This window comes from Polyodon spathula, chromosome 5 (genome assembly GCF_017654505.1).
Source record: "Polyodon spathula isolate WHYD16114869_AA chromosome 5, ASM1765450v1, whole genome shotgun sequence".
NCBI classification, from domain to species: Eukaryota; Metazoa; Chordata; class Actinopteri; order Acipenseriformes; family Polyodontidae; genus Polyodon; species Polyodon spathula.
This window is the reverse complement of record NC_054538.1, coordinates 13048346-13064766: the sequence shown is the minus strand read 5'-3', so window position 1 is coordinate 13064766 and position 16421 is coordinate 13048346. Positions and strand designations below refer to the sequence as shown.

Genomic DNA, 16421 nt, shown 5'->3' with positions numbered 1-16421 from the left:
GTGATTACATCAAGGTGTCATAAATGTGTGCGTGCTGGTTACAGAGCTGAGGAACTTCAATTCAGAGTTGTAAGAGAAAAGAAAAAACTCATTCCTGCTATCGTCTGCTGTCTAATTTTATAATGGCGCGCACACACACACAAAATATGTACATTATAGAAGTTTTTCATAGGATATGATGATGCACATGTAGTTATTAACAAAGTTAATAGTAAAAGTGTAGCCTTGTCTAGATCACAGACAGTGATCTAGTATTGAACAAAACTGGAGACAACCTGAAGAAAATAAAGTAGCCTCTCTGCTTAGCTGTGCAATACTGCACCTTCTTAACAGTCACATTCAGGCACAAGTTCAGTGTGGCCTGCAGTGGAAAGAGAAAATGTGTAGCTCTCTCTTATGTTGTGTCGAAAGTTGTTTGTGATTTGCTCACTGTACCAACTTTGCTGCTTGTCACAAAATTCTGTGGGCTTGAAAAAACATTTACGTTTGTGCTTTATTGGTGGTTTAAGCTTTACCAAGGATGAGATTCAGGAGACTGTGCTTTGACTCTGAGCATAAGGACCAAGCTTACTGTACATAAGCAATAGAGCGCATGTCAGTGTCTGTTTTTATTACTGAGTAGGGTATATGTCTAAGACTCCCCTGTTTCAGGGATAGAAATAAGACTCCCATTGCATAGCAGTTTAATCCATTCCTGGTTTTACTTCAAGTTTAATAAGACACACCTGAGCTTGCTAGCTAAATGCTGTGGCAAATCAAGCTCATAGTAAAACCTGGAGTGGGTGAAACTGCTGTGCAATAGAAGTCTTATTTCCATCCCTGCTATAGGCCTTCATCTTGAGCTATACTATTCAACTAGTATGGTGTATAAATGGGATTAGTGCTAAATCAGAATTAGCTGTTCTTAACCTTTTTTTTTACAGGGAAAACAACTGAATTAAAGTAACTTCCATGCATGTATGATGGAAAATGTGTGCATGTCTGTGGCTTTAAAGAGGTTCTGTATAATACAATTGATTTAAAAAACCAAGAGAACCTTTGTCAGCTCTTAATAACAGCGCTTAAAGAGTAGTTGAGATAGTTTCAATAAGATTTTGTTTTGGAGCTGAGCTAATTGCAAGGTCACCGAGTTTGTCAAATCGAGAAAATCCATACAATACAGAAAACCCTTTGCTGACACAGTGCAAAGGATATTGAAACTGTCACCTGTTCATAAAGAAGTTATTTCGTCTTGGATACAGCTTTAAATTACAGTCCCACCAGGCAGGATATTCACAGTGGGTAATTGGTGGTTTTTATAATGCAGGAGAACTATCGAGGGAAAAGGGCAATAAAAATATAAAACCAGAGATCAAGAGAACCTGCAGCTTGTGGAGTTGGGGACTTTTTACTGCCTGAATCGAATCTACTGTCAGAATCAGTGAGCTTTTCAGCTAAAGACTCACCCAGGTGGGTGCCTTAGTGGCCAATAGTGTGTGCCCTACCCCTCCCTGGAAAAGCTCTAGTTCTGTTCATTTACAAATGCCTTGGAGCTAGGAAAGTCAGAGAATTAGTGAAGGCAGCTCCTGGTTTATTTTAAACACAGTCACACTCTTAGATCCTATTAGAAGCAGCAGTTGGGCTAATGCAGGCAATGTGCATGTTCTCTTACTTATTTTTTTTTTCTGTTAACCTCTTGACAGCATCTGAAATAATGAGAGGTCGAAAATAGCCTTCTTTAAGTACATGGCTGGAATTTGACTTTCTTTTAAACATTGCCTCAGTATGCTTTGAAGCTTATCAATGTGCGAGTGAGGCAAGGATAGATTAGTGGCAATGTTTAGTCTTTTGGATGATGTTTTCTTTCCATCTTAACAGCGTAGTCTTCTCTAAACACCGTGCATGACATATGCTATATGTAACTTCCTTTAGACTTCACAAAACTATCAGCAATGGAGGTGATTTTATTGTTAAGAATATGTTGTAACAGGGCGCGAAATAACCAGCTACAATTGCCGCCAAGCCACTTGCCACAATGCCTCTATATTCCTGTAGCTGCTACGCAAACTCTCCCCTTACTCCAAAGACAGAAAAGCCTTCTGCTTTTCTGTACACATCATGTCATTACTCGGACAGAGTTGAAGGAGAGGCTGCCAATTGGGAGGTCAATCGTAATTTTAGATTTTAATAAAATAAACAATGAACTGGCTTTTGCAAACAGTTTTCATGTAACTTAAGCATATCTAAAATGAAAACACTCCAAAAAATGTTTTTAAACATTTAAAAAGGCTTTTTAACGCACCAGAATTAGTTGTTTGGCAGGCCGCCATCTTGTCAGTCCTAAGCTTTCATAATAAAGATCGCCCTTTTATTTCTGTTAAATCAGTTACACATTTTGTTTTTTTGGGTTTTTTTTTTAAAACTTTACTCCGAAGTGATTGGCAGTTTTAAATGGGAGTTTCAGGAAAAGAAGTAGTCCTCCTAAAAACCAGGCACCTCCCTGTCTGATATGTGGGGTGTTGTCATCGTGTAGGCATGGCACAGATGCAGCCGCAGGTCAGCTGTGCACTAAGTCTGCCCATCAAATATGCAAATTAGTCATTTTTAAAGCTTTGTGATTTATCAAACTAGCAAGACTGAATAAAAACCGCCAGGCGCCAGTGAAAACATCCGCGCGTCACTTAATCCAACCCCTCTATCTCCAAGGCCACAAAAAGTTGGTTAATAATTCAAAAACATATGTTTACATGACACCTAGACCTACCAATCCTGTAATTTTTGTGTTGTTTGTAGGAGGTTATGGTGTTAAAAAGCACCCCAAATAATTAAATTGAGTTTTTTTTTAATGTTCTCATTGGGGGATTTCTTCTGGACAAAGGGGATTAAAAGGTCAAAGGGTACTGTGTACTTTAAAAAAAGTTTTGAGTGTGTACTATATAGTTCCTTTTGTGGCCAGTCCAAAATAAAGAGTGTATCCCTGGTGCCGCAGAATATAACACAGCGGCTAAGTTTAAACAACACTGTGGCTCGTCTTTAAAAAATCACCTATTATAGCCCATAGGAGCCAAAGTCACCACGCTGTGTTCGCCGGCCCTACTGTTGGACTGTCACTGTATCGTTCACGCAGAAATTACCACAGAAATAAAAGCGAAATGGACATCAATGAGAATTTCATTATTAAAATCGAAAAATAGTTATTTATGATGCCACTGTCAGTGCTAATAAAGACAATAAAAAGAAAAACTCCACATGGTAAGAAATAGGAGAACAATTGGAAATTGAAGGTTTGTCTATCTTTCTGTATTTCACCTTCATTTTAGTTAGTGACAGGGAGCGCCACACATTGGTTTCGTATTTCTTTAAAATGTTTTAATAGTGTTGACAAATAATAATAATCACATTCACACACAAACTGAAGATTTTATTAAAACTGAAAATCACTCAAAAAAAGTATATTAAACCCATTTTCTCAGTATTTACAACGGAATATGTGTAGATGTATTCTTTTTGAATAATTTACATTTTAAACCAGATCACATATAAACATTCACTGTTAAATGTCACTTTTTTAGTGTGTGGTGCACCCAGACTGTTTCTTTGTTTTATTTTTTAATTTTATCTCCACAATTTTTTTTTCATTTATTTTTAACAATACATTCTCACTACCTTACGTAGTTCTGCTTTTTAACTAAAGGTGTTAGAATATGTATGATTAAAAACAGTATACCTTTTTTCCTGAATCGAGTGTCCAGCAGTGCACCATAACAAAACTGTAACTTTCAGGAACTGTGAAACTATATAACGTATCTCAAATGTAAACATCTAACATTATGCACATTCAGCTGTACATAATTGCCTGATGAAGTTTCTATTTCAGTTTTTTTTTCAAAGCCACATTGTTTTTACAGGCTGTGCAGGTTACAGCGGTTAGAAAACTAGTGAACAACTCATTTGACCACTACCATTATTACACTCCAGCCAGCCTGGGTGAATCTTCAGCCAGGTTGCCTGAAAATCTTTTTTAACTTTCCCTTCATTGCCATCGCTTATTTGTGTTGATGTATCACTAAGGCTGTATTTTTTCATGGTGAGCAGGATTTCACAATTTCCATGAATTAGAACCAGTACTGTGTAATAATAATATCTCAAAATCTCACTTTATTAAAGAATAATGTTTATAGCATTTAAAAATGCATCGATTAAACATTTGCTTCACCAGCGGACAACTTGTTATATGAAATCCAGTTGAACTTGCTTTCCCTAAATTATGAAGCGCATGGCTAGAGGGTTTTTAAAAAAAAAGCTTTAATTACAGGACACAGATAAGCGCTATATTTAGTTATTGTTAACAGGTTGACAGATAGAAATACCCTGAATATCTGTTTTGCCAAATTACCCTTTGTATTTTTTCCATCATGAAAGTTTGTTTTTAAATTGGTTATTCGTATACCATTTTATTTTTACAATGGAAAAGTGGCCTATATTTAATTTTTGTAACAATTCGTGTGGGAATCACCCAAAAAACATTGATGTGTGATTGTTTGAATTAACATAATAGGCTCTGTATTTATTTTTTTGTTGTTTCATGAATGAGTATGAAATCACCTTGGTGCTCTTAGGTTGGATTTATATTTTGCCTTTTTGCCCACTAGAACTGTGTTGGTGCGCCTGAATGTTCATGCCCAACGAAAGCAGCATTGCTTTGCCCTTCATGACCTTAACTTCATGCCCTGTTGTAAGGACCCAGTAATTAGCACACAGTCACTCTGTAGCACAGTTCAGGTTCTTTGGTTGGTGACATGTACAATAGGATAAAAGATACTGCACTAACCCTACTTAAACATTTGAGTAAAATGCTGAAATCCACAGTAGATTGACTGGTAGCAAAATAGAAACTGACAAGGAAGGTCTTGCTCTGAGTATTTTCTTTTCTTTTTTTTAAAGACAGCACACAGTAAGTTAGTTGTAGAAAAAGGGGCATTAGAAGTGAGGTTTATAGCTTAAATAGAAAAGTCAGACTTTTAATAACATTAAGGATAAATAAATCATAAGAAAATGAGAAGAAATTAGAAAAAAATATATAAAATATATGTAATGCATGTGTTTTAGCAAGATACCCAGGAAAAGTGCACTGGGATGCAGAGTGAGTTAAGTTGTTGCCAATAGAAGATACAGACAGTGGACTGTCAAAAAATTCAATACACGAGAGGCAAATACAAGTTATCGGAGGCAAAGAAAACTACCCTAGGGACCTTATTATATTTTTTACCACCAATTTAACCAAATCCCTCTGAATGCAAACTGGGTAACAGCAGGGATGCTTTCTCTTTGGTATTTTTCTCCCACATCTGTTACATGTCCCATACATCTTCCTTAATTACATCTGTTACACTTTTTAAATGATGTTGTGTACTATTCTGGAAACAGATGTGGGAACATGAAAAAAAAGACTGTGGAATAAAAAATATCTTAATATTTTGTATTCTATAAATAGTTATTTTACTTGTGTGGCTATTATTGTTCAGTAGCTTATATTATAAAACCTGTAACAGTTATGTATACAGTATGTATACAGTATGTGTGGGGCACGGCATGTTTACACAGAAAATCATCTTGATTTTGAATGTATTAAAAAAACAAATGTTAAAGAGTGTGTGCCTCAGGGACAGTTTGGTCTAAATATTATAACTGACTGATATAAGTGTGACATCTTGTAAGATTATGTTACTGTACAGTATGTTGGAGTGAAGCAGGCATTCTAGAGGGGTAGCAGAAAACTGCGTCACCTTGAACAAGTGATGTCAGCGGTTTCCAGTGATGCATTGCCACGGCCCATAGCCAGATTTGAGTTATACTGTATTTACCAGGGCAGACAACTGGGCTCAACTTCCATTCCGTCTGTACAAACAGTAAGAGAAGGAAGCATGTGGAAGCAGATTTTTTTGATCCTTCCATTAATACACCAATAAAAAAATGTAATAAAAAAGAAACGGTGTTGAGTGAGCGTAAACCTTTGATGCCCAGTGAACTTATTCGGCTTTTGCAAAACAAATAGGTGTTTTGAGGTTTTATCTCATGTTGAAGTAGACAGAGTGAGATAAATTCCATAAAACTTTAGTGTAGACGTTGAGAAATCAAGTCAAAAAGCTGCACTGAGCTGTTCTTTTCCCCTTGTTAAACAGTGCCCAGTAGCTATAACAGCTTGCAGTTTTAGCAGAAGTGTTTGGGCACTGCAGTGCTTTGAGTTAGTCATTCTTTGTGACTCACAGGGACTTGTGTCTTTTAATTCTGTACAACCTCAGTATTATCTCTTTTGTAGATAAACATTGAATATTTGATGGGAAACAGCAGCAGTATTTTACTGAAAGATTGTCCAGCTTCTGCAGAGGTTAACATGCAGGGGTTAAAAATGCGCCATTAGCTGTAGCTCAAGAAGGTTACAGTCAATAAAGTTTTCACTTATTTGCAAATTGTTAACTGCAGGTTAAATCTTTGACACTTTCCCCACAGCCCTTAAAATGCAGTGTTTACCGTTAAATTCATTCTTGTATATCAACGCCCTCTGGGTTCAATCATTCCAATCAATTCCTTTATTTTAAACAGGCAAAACCATTAGCAGTAGTTTATTGCCAGATTAACAATATAAACTGACCGTCACAAGATTGAATGACATTCTCTGTTGTGCAGAGAAGTTTCCGTTAAGTTATCTACCCTATGCTTGCTTCCAACCACTGACAAAGAGTTATTTTGACTATTAAACCTCTGGAAAAGTAAGGTGCCTAAGATGCTACTGCAGCCCTCAGACTCCCAGCCACATATGAGCACAGTACGTGACGTGACCCCAGCTGCTTGAGAAAGTGAGAAAATATCTCTCATGTAAGTTGTGTAATACTTGCCAGGCCTGTCATAAATCCCCATCAGCTCCCTGGGGCTCATCTGGGGCTCATCTTTTCCAAATTAGACCCGATGTCTCTGCTTCTCATTTGATGCACACTGCCTTACTCTGGAGTCACTGGAGTCTGTGGCTGAGTGGGGCATTCAAACCACAGTCTTATAAAATCTGGTACTTAGATCTAACAAACAAACCTCAATGCCGTGTTTCAGATTCAGGTAGACAATCAGGGACAGCAGTTTTGACAGAGTGATGTTGCTAGTAAACTCCATGATGTAGAAGAGAAAAGCAGGGTTTTAAAACACCTGAAACAAATTATAAAAAGCCTCTAACATTATACAAAAAAACTGTTTTGAATTTCCAGATACAGTTCGGTATAACCTGAACCTAAGTGCATTTTGCATGATGGAATCCACAGCTACTGTACAGTACTAGCGAAATGACTGTCTGACCCGAGTCCAGCTTCTTCTCTCACATTTCTCATCGATAGGATACCCTTTACCTTGTCTTGGTGTTGAGATGCGATGCAGTCATTTCTAGATATGATCCCTGGACGTGTTAAATTAAGAAAGTAAAATGACAAACATGCTATTTCCATGATAGCTACAACTTTCAGTAATTACAGGGTGCATTTAAATAGCTTCAGTAGGCCCATTAGGATATTTTAATTAACTGTTGCAAATGTGTAAGACCCATGAATTAGGCTAACTTTTATTAAAGAGCTTACACTATAAATACTTAATTATCTATCTGTGTATAGTCTTTCAGCCTTGTACACATGTGTGTGTGTATTATAGTTTATAGATGGCATTTCACAGCTAATGTACCTCCACTGGTTCTCACCTCACCATCTCGTGCCTCTTTTCCACTGTATAACCAAGCCACCTCGGGTCTGAACCGAGCCCTCATGGTGTGGTTAAGGGGAGCCTGGGTTGTTTTTCCACTGCAGAGCCAAGCCGTGCTACTGACGTCACAGCAATGAAAGATGGTTGTTATTAATTGTTATTAATTAAGTTTGCCAAAAGTTTACCATTTGCTTCAAACAGTCAGAAATTCGGGCATAAACATTCTCATTTCTGACAAAGGACTCCAGATCTTCCTAAACACTTCTAACTGCCCACATAGAAACTAAAGCTTGCACTTCCTCAGTGTCGCAAGGTAGTACTTTTCTCTCACTACACTCGCTGCCGACATGTTTTCTGTTTTTCATTCTGGAGTTTACTGACTGATGCAATGTAATGATGAAAATCCTGAACCCCGCCCCTGGCTCGGCCCGGGTTGCAGCCCATTTCAGATGTCTTGTGAGGCTAGAGTTTCATGGTTTGGTTCTCGCTCGGCTCGACAAATAGCCAGTGGAAAACCACCCGTACCCGTACCGTACCGAGCCCTCACAGGTTGGATGTGCTAGTGGAGAAGGGGTATTGGATTACATTCAGTGCTTTTGAAGTATGGACTATTAAGACTGTACCTAAGCACTAAATCCACGCCGCTTATGATCCTGTTGAGTTTGCAAGGCATTTACTCATATATAACCTGGCTGATAAAAGGGCCTTGGCTTGTTTTATGGTGTTGAGCTTTTATTTTGAAAAATTAAATTAAGGTTCTACTCTTTTGCTTGCTGATGTACAGCTATTAGGTAATTACAATGAAAGCATGTGTTATAGCATTGAACTAGTCATTTTAGTTAGTCTGTTTAAGTTTGTATGTTGTGGAACAATATATTTTAGTTGGTTCGGTAGGCAACAACAAACACAGTTCACAATCCTCTTTGTGTTGCCATCTTTGCCACTGTGAGGATATGCTAAAAAAGGGTTTTGTCATGCCTATTTAGGGTGGCCAACTTGACCAGTGGATCTTCTACTGTGCAAGGAGATATGTATTAAACCTCTACATATTTCTGGTTATATTTGGAATTTTTTATTTTTTATTGCTATGTAGTCCTGTCGTCTGTCCTTAGTTAGCCTTTAAAGCAAAGAAGTGTTAAATCATGGGTTAATAGCTCACCTACAGGTTCCATTTACAATTCCAGCTGCATTGTTACTGCTCAGCGAAAGACCCCCCCCCCCGCCCCCCCACACATGTAGGAAATCTGTGTCTACGCAAGGCTATAATGTTGTGTGATTTATTTTCAGCTCTCGATTTTCTGCAGTCTAAGAACAAGAGGTTGTAAATTAATTTCAAAGCTGACAGTCCTTATGGGAATGATTTAGTTGATCAAGAGATCTAATTAAAATGACGGACTGGTTTAAAAAATACCTCCGCCCAGTCAGACGGAGCTAAATAAGGGTTTCAACTAATCCTGTCTCAATCCAGGCTTAATGGCCTCTTCCGACCCCTGACTGCTGTGATTCCTGTGAAGCTTTTGTCATTCAGGTTGTGAGAGAGCCGTGTCCTCTTTGTGAGGTAAATTAATATAATTGGTAAATGACATCAGGTCATGTTTGTGGTTGTAAATGGCATTTTCAGTGGCAGATTTATGCCAGATAATTGTAGGAAGACGGGCTATCGCTTATACTTATTTTCCATCTGTTTGTCCATCTGTGTTAATGAACTACATTGACAGGTAGATTTAAGAAATTATAAAGAGTTTATTGATTTTATTCAGTAAAATATTTTTTGCAGGGTTAAAAACCCACTGAGATAAAAACGGCTTGTTTGAGGTTTTGGAGGCCTTAAGTATAGCAGCAGCAATATAGACACACATCAGCATCCCCTGAAAACAATAGCCTGGCAGGTTTGTTTTGAACTGTTTAGAAGAGCATGGTAATGTGTTCCATGTTTTTGTTGCTCTACAAACAAGTGTCTGCTGGTCTAGTCGCATAGATGTACCTTGGCCTTACACAACAATCACCATCGACTGAAAATGTGTATCAAATCAAACTACCTGTGTGAACATACTGGTGCATATACTTTGCTGGAAAACCTAAAAACGGAAGCCTAAGGCTAAATAGAGAAAAAAAATGCCCTGAATTCACCTTGATCTTCACAATCAACGCTCCCATAATAGTTAGCGTAGTAGATAAACATGTATTGGGGTAAGCCACAGCTGTGATAATGTGCATACTGTTTATACAATAATTTGCAGCCATTACAATTATGAAACAAACTCTTACCTTGAGTCATGCTCTTGATAAACAGTTTAGCTACAAATGGTTAAATGGTTATGAAACATTGGATATCTTCAATACATACAGGGAAACCTGTTTTACAGACTCCTTGAATAGCTGGACCACTTATCAGTACTGGCTTCACTAATGATTTTTATAAACCATGCCATACTTGTTGGAAGGCTGTGTGTATTCTGTATACTTTGGCCAACCAAATAATAGAAACAGTAATAAAGTATATAAACAGAAAAGCAAACTTGTTCATTGTTATACTGTAAAACATCCTTGGAATTCATTGTTACACCAGGAAAATTCATTTTAATAAACAAATATGATAACGTGATTATCAGCTTTGCTGAAATTTCCACATAATGCAGTCACGTGGTCATACTAAAAGAAGACAGGGAAAAGTACAATGTTATGAGTTTTAAACCTCTTGATTTTAACTTATTCAATGTGACTGCCTGGCTGACATCTTGATGGTTTTTCTATTACCACGACTGCTATAAAATAGCTGTATGGATTTCCTTGAATTGTTTACAAAAAAGTGAATTGAGTTTTTTTCCCCCTGTTTACGCCACTGAAACCACTTGTTTTATACTAGCTCTTGATACAGTGCACTGGGCAATTGTTTAATGTTTCCTTAACTCTCTTGAAAACAAAATATGGGAAATAATTCAGAGAAAACTGTCTGAAGTCAGTGCTGCCTGGAGCTTTAGACAAAGAGGAATTAGTTCAATTCTACAGGTATGCTTTATAGTCCTTTTTAACATTTTTTCAGTTAAATGTTAAGTGTTAAGTCCCTAGGTTGCGACCCTGGTAAATAATTAATTTGCTGACCACATAACAGCAGTTTATGTGCCAGAAACGGATCCTTGTAAACCATCTTTTTTTACTGCTGTAATTGTATAGAAACATATTAACCAATGGTGTGAAGCAAGTTTTTACTGGGGTGCTTTTTATCCCTATAGGTTACTGTCCTACAATTTAACATTGTACCAGTCAGTAGTTAGCGTTGCAGCCCAATGGGGGTTTGTCTGTGGCTGATTCAAAGGTGCCGACTAATACAAATCCAGACCAATATTCTACAGCTGGCTAACCCTGTTTTATGCAAAGCTCTACAAGCATGGACTGAACCAATTGTGCAGGCCGCAGTCATTAGGAGAGGCATCTTTTTACAGGATGTTTCTACATTTATACAAATGTGTAAGCAATAGTGTACATACCCCTCTGAGCTTTATAGGGATAGATGGGGGGTTACTATGGTCCTTGTTATTGGTTTGAACACAACTACATATCATTAGTGATTTTACAGATTTCATTGACTCAGGTCTTTTACCTGCCTTCAGTTTCAGTTCCTGCAGTAAAACGTTCCCTTCCTTCTAATACGCAGCACCCTCCTCCAGCAGGGCCCTGTTTAGCCTAAGCCCTGCCTCCCAAGTTAACCTCTAAACACCACACATTTAAAGGCCCTATTGTTAATCATAACCTATGTCCAATGCCCTTTGAGCTGCCCCCAACACATCTCAGGGTTGCCCAGCAGGAGCCCCTATCAGTTGACCCCAGCTATGTGAGCCTGTTCCCATGGCACTGCTAACACCTTCCCCATCATGTGATTCCACTTTGAAAATACAGTACAACATTGCCCCCCAGTACTGTACTTACTGCTGTGGAATGTATCTATTCTCGGTTCAGCTCCCAGAGTTTTTTCTTTGCAGCTGCCTTGCCATTGGGGAGCTTGCATATAATATTTAGTTTCCATACTTCAGTCATTTGAATGCATGTGTTTAATTGACTTTTTTTTGGCACCCATGATCGATAGAATACATAAGCTGTGTCTACCCATGATTAGTCCAGCAAAACATTTAGTTAAAAAATTATTTTTTTTGTTAAATCATAGCAAATGCGTATGGGTAGTGAGCTTCATTTACTATGATGGCTACCATTCTAGTGAAATGAAAAATGGTTGTTTGCTGTTGTTTAGTAAACTTTAGTAAAACTAAAATCATTCCTTACAGATTGTGCCAGAAGTGTTAATTACCCAAAAGAGAATGACCATCTGTACATTATTTTCACTGGTCATGCCATATATGTAGAGAGGAAGCTTACAGTATAGTGTTACTGTTTTGGGTAAAGAAATGGTATAGTGATATTAAAAGCATTGACCAGATGACCAGATTGCTGGCTGAAATATGTCAGATTCTCAACATTCTTCACATGGGATTGAAAAATAATTATTTTACATATAAGCAGTTACATATGTTTTATTTAAATAATGCATTATTCATCACTTAAATTCTAGTCTTGTTTTTACACACAGTTGGAATTGTAAATCACTCTCATGGAATGGCATTTTCAGTAAGGATATTGTTCTCTAAATGAGTCCCCTTATGTTTTCCTGTCACTAACTAAATTACTAGAATCAAAAACCTCTCAAAAGCAAATGTTAATTACAATATACTGTATTTTGTTTTTTTGTTTTTAGGATAGTAGCCACTGGTAAAGCAGTGCAATATATTATTAAAGTACAAGAAATGTATTATTGTAGTCTACATTTGAGAGAGGGTGAATGTGGTGAAACGCAGAAGAATTGCTCCTAAAACGCTCAGGCACATTAATGAAGATATGACTAGTACAGTGATGTATTTCATCTGTAGTTGTTTTGTAGCTAATTCATTTAAAATGCAGATTTAATCATTCATCAACAGTGCAGGCGGTATTGAAATTGCAGTGGATTTTCTGACAAACCATAACGATAGTTACGGATGTAACCCTGGTTCCCTGAAAGAGAAGACGATCAACAACCAATTCTTTTAGGAAACTATATCAAAGCCATCACGAAGGAGCGTGAGTGGACAGCAGATGAGGGATGTCTTGCTACCACTAAACTAATCTTTGTGGTGTGAGCGTGCAACCTCAAGGAGCCTTATGCCTAATGAAGCCATGGAGGGATCTACCATATGAGTTGGTAGAACCCTGTGAACGTATGCAGAGTAGCTCCTCTAAAGAGTGCCCATGAAGTCGTCACTCCTATAGTAGAGTGTGCAGCTACCCGCCCAGATAGAGGTAGGCCAGCATTAGTATATGCAGTCGAAACTGTGTTCAGAAAATCCAGGAACACTGGAAAAGGCAGGGGGAGTCAAAGCTTGCGCCCATCTGAAGCAGCACTTTCAGGCACTGCCTTCCAGGGATCCTGGAGGAAACTGGAGTCTCACTCCATAAGAGCTTGAACTGAGCTCGATGGAGGGGTAACACCAGTCTCTGAGGCAACCTCAGAGCTGGGGCCCGTCTCATCTCCTAGGCGGAGGAGAGGTGCTGCATCCCCAAGCACCTGACACACAGGATGTGCAAGGGTGGAACCTAGACATCTCAACGTGCAGGGGCAAAGCACCGATGCACAGAGCTTCTGGGCACCAGGGGCGCCTAAGCATCGATGCTCCAAAGTCCGGGGCACCGAGGACAACGAGGATCAGTGTCACAGAGGACGTCGAAGCACCGAGGCTCTGGGCACTGAGATACCGAGGCTCTGAAGCATTGAAGCACCAAGGGCACCTAGGGAATCAATGCAGGGAGCTTCTTGAGCACTGACGGCGTGAAGCAATGAGGCATCAAGGCACTAGGGCACCAAGGCGCCAATGCAGCTAGGGCACCGATGCAGGGAGTGTCTAAGCACTGAGGGCGCCGAAGCACTGAGGTACAGAGCCTCTAAGGTACCGATGCACCGAGGGCACTTAAAGCACTAATGTAGGGAGTGTCTAGGCACCGAGGCTCTGGGCACCAAGGTACCAAAGGCACAGAGCACCAGGGGCGTAAGCAACAAGATTACTCGGTTGGGTGTCCAGTCTGGACCGCATGCAGTCACACAGCAGATGCAGCACACAGCTTGCAATGGAGTGGAGCGCAGACTTCAGATAGAATACAGAAAAAAGAGAGAAAGAAAGAGAGGTTTCTTTGTTTGTTTTTTTTTTAAAAGACCTATGCACCGATGTGGGTGGTCAATGTATGCGAGTCTACTCTACAGTGGGCTGACTCACACATAGCAGAAGCATTTTTTTTCTTTTAGGCCTCACACACTGAGTGGACGGGCCAAGTCAGCCAAGCGGCGTCGACACAAACAGCGGATGCGACAGAGCCAGGTCTCGGTGGAGGAAGCATGTCTCTTTTTTGTCTTTATACAAATATATATATATATTATTATCTATATATATATATATATATATATATATATATATATATATAAAGCAGAGGAAAAAACACAGATGCTGCAAGTTAGGAAAGCAGAGTACAGTTGCCAAGTGATGTATGCTGTTGAAAGTAAAGAGAGTTTCCGATTCCAGGGAAGTGGCAAGCCAACTTCTAGCAATACATTGCAGGGGAATAAGCAGAAAAACTCGAAGTGAGAGCTCTTTTTCAAGTATAAATCTAAGCCCAATACATACGCTGAAGAGGTTAGTTCTACCTAGCTTACCTACCTGATTGTAAGAAGCAAAAGAGAACGCGATCTCCGTGAAGTGACTACTTATTTCCTCGTTAGGCGGGACCGAGGACGTTACTCCCCAGAGGGGACCATCGGCACCTTTGACATAAAATGCTCAGTGAATACCCGACCTGTGGCAGGCATATCCCAAAAGTATTGGTTGTTGGTCGTCTTCGAATTGTAAGGGAACTAAATATTCAAGGCACAGTACAACAAACTGCAGAACACCTGAATAGTAGTTAGACAGCAATATGCAAAACACACCAGAATTATCAAAGAGCGATCGGTACATGTTGTTCATTGTTGTACAATTTTAAAGAGTCAAATACACGTTTTATAGCAAAAGTGAGACTTACCTAAGGACAGAAATTCATGTTTGCTAAGATTACTGGAATAATTTTGTACTTGAATTTCATAATGGAGAGGTGAGAAAGGCAATGGAAACTGAACGACCCTGTAAGAAGATGAGAGGCAGGCTAAAAAGAGGGAGAGGCAACAGAGGAACGTTTTTGATCAGGCATTCTATGTCATGTTTTCATGAATGTCAGCAGGCTGGAGATAAAAACTGGTTCACAACATTCCATCAAACAACACGACTGAATTGGAATGGCCTGTAAAATTACCTTTTTTTCTGTAGAGATTTGCAGGTAAATACATCACAGTAAAATAAATACACTAATACAACCTTAGAGGGCCCCTGCATTGCCCATACTACAGTTATAACTTTTTCCATTGCCTTGATCTGGCTGCCACATGCTGCTAATTTGGATAATTTCCTCCTACATATACCCATTTATTTTAGTGTGCTGTCGTGCATTAAGACCTATTGATTTAAAACCTCCAGATCTCGCTGCAGTCTGTCTCTCCACAGCAATGTACAGTAACCATTTAAGATACAAAGTAGTGTTAAAATGCTGGTTTTCCTTTGAAACCTGGTGTGATGTTCCCTGCATCTGTGTAAAAATTAAAATACAAGAGGTTAATACAACTAAATCCCAACTCACCAGTTGCTGCTACGGTAATTTATTTTGACGGTTTTTGGATCCAATATAGTGTGTTTGCCCAAAGCAGTTGAGTATCAGAAGAAATTAAAACAAAAAAAACAAAAAATACATGTTAAGTCCCTACATTAAATCTCTGAGTTGTTTACTTCTGGTTTGGCAACTTTATTGGTTTAGTTTTACCTTTCAGGGAAAAAAAAAGTGGAGTATAGCTTTTAGAATCCTGCTCTCTTTTGTTTTTATTATGTTTTAAATTATTTTGCTTCCATTTTTCTACCCAATTTGAATTCAAGTGTTACCTCACCGCTTCAATTCACTTAACTATGAAATGGCAGTGGGACCCATTTTTATGTATTCCTCACTAACAGTTTTTAAAAATCAGCTCTTAATGGAGTAGCTCTGTGAAGAGTACTTTTCTGTTGATTAGAAGTAGGAGCAGATTAACACATACGTTTTATGTTAAGGGGGTAGGCTTAACACTGAAACTTCACTCAAGGCAAGATTTGTTATCACTGGGTTCAATTTAGTGATTGACTTGTCAGTCTTCATGAGTTGGATGCCACAGGGCTTGAGAAACAAGAGTAACTAAAGGGAACCTGGCTGTTGTTGACAGTCTGCTTGGTAAAGCCGTTTTTGTTCAGAAGTAAATTAAATTGAACCAAATTAAATTGATGATGCTGTTCTGTTAAAATGTATAGGACCGTAATGAATATGCTACATCTTTGAACTGATTTCTAATCCCTAAGTCTATGGTGGGTTAATAGATTTTTTAAGAAGTATTGTTGTTGACTAGTTACTGTATACACAGTATGTCAGACAGTGACTTGTGAGAGGAAAGGTCAGAGGTTTTTTTTCCCTTTTTTTAAGATGGATAATCATGTTTTAGACTTGAAAATATAATCCTAGCAAAACTACCTTTAAATGTGATCTAGCAATACCACATGAAATGTTAAATTGCCTTTGTG

At 38.6% G+C, this 16421-nt stretch overlaps 1 protein-coding gene across 6 annotated transcripts in view; it reads left to right on the top strand.

Moving 5' to 3' along the window:
- LOC121315581 (DNA (cytosine-5)-methyltransferase 3A-like) overlaps nucleotides 1-16421 on the top strand; it is a 177592-nt gene that overhangs the window by 51256 nt on the left and 109915 nt on the right. The window lies entirely within an intron of this gene.